The sequence below is a fragment of the Grammomys surdaster genome, unplaced genomic scaffold (assembly GCF_004785775.1).
Source record: "Grammomys surdaster isolate TR1022 unplaced genomic scaffold, NIH_TR_1.0 126185, whole genome shotgun sequence".
In the NCBI taxonomy this organism is placed as follows: Eukaryota; Metazoa; Chordata; class Mammalia; order Rodentia; family Muridae; genus Grammomys; species Grammomys surdaster.
In genome coordinates, this window is record NW_021620991.1 from 22564 (window position 1) to 23270 (window position 707).

Sequence of the window (707 nt, forward strand, 5' to 3'; positions counted from 1 at the left end):
CTCTTAAGAAGGAACCAAACTGAACTGAAGCCATTATGGATAAAACTTCCATTTTGAAGAGGGGTCAAGTAAAGTTTAAGTTCCCAAGAGCTCCCTGGGTACCTGACATCATGCTTGGCAGAAAGAGACATATATGTGTGTGGATAATTGGTAGTTTACAAGTTGAGACATGAGAGCCAGGCAAACTGCCCCACCACAGTTGAATAACTGAACCAATGGGAAAAGGATGAATGTGCTACAAAGGGGCTGGAGAGATGGTTCGGTGGTTAAGAGCTCTGACTGCTCTTCCAGAGGTCCTGAGTTCAAGTCCCGGCAATCACATGTTGACTCACAACCACCTGTAATGGAAGCTGATGCTTCTGGTGTGTCCAAACAAATAAATCTTAAAAAAACAAATTCTGGCTCAGAATGGCGGTTCAGGTCTGGAGTCTGTTCTGCAGTTCCAATCGATCAATAGCAGCCTTGAATACAATGAGTTTTTGTTATCTGTTTAAATACTTAAAGATGAATGTTCAAAGGATGAATGTTCAATGACACATCATCTCCCAAGGCTATTCTGTTGTCCCTGACTGGAAAGTTTTTGCTGCCTAATTCAAATAAAGATCTTGCTTTGCTGGACTCTTGTGACTGCTTAGGTTGTTTTGAATTTTTTGACTCCAACTCTCTCTCTCTCTCTCTCTCTCTCTCTCTCTCTCTCTCTCTCTCTC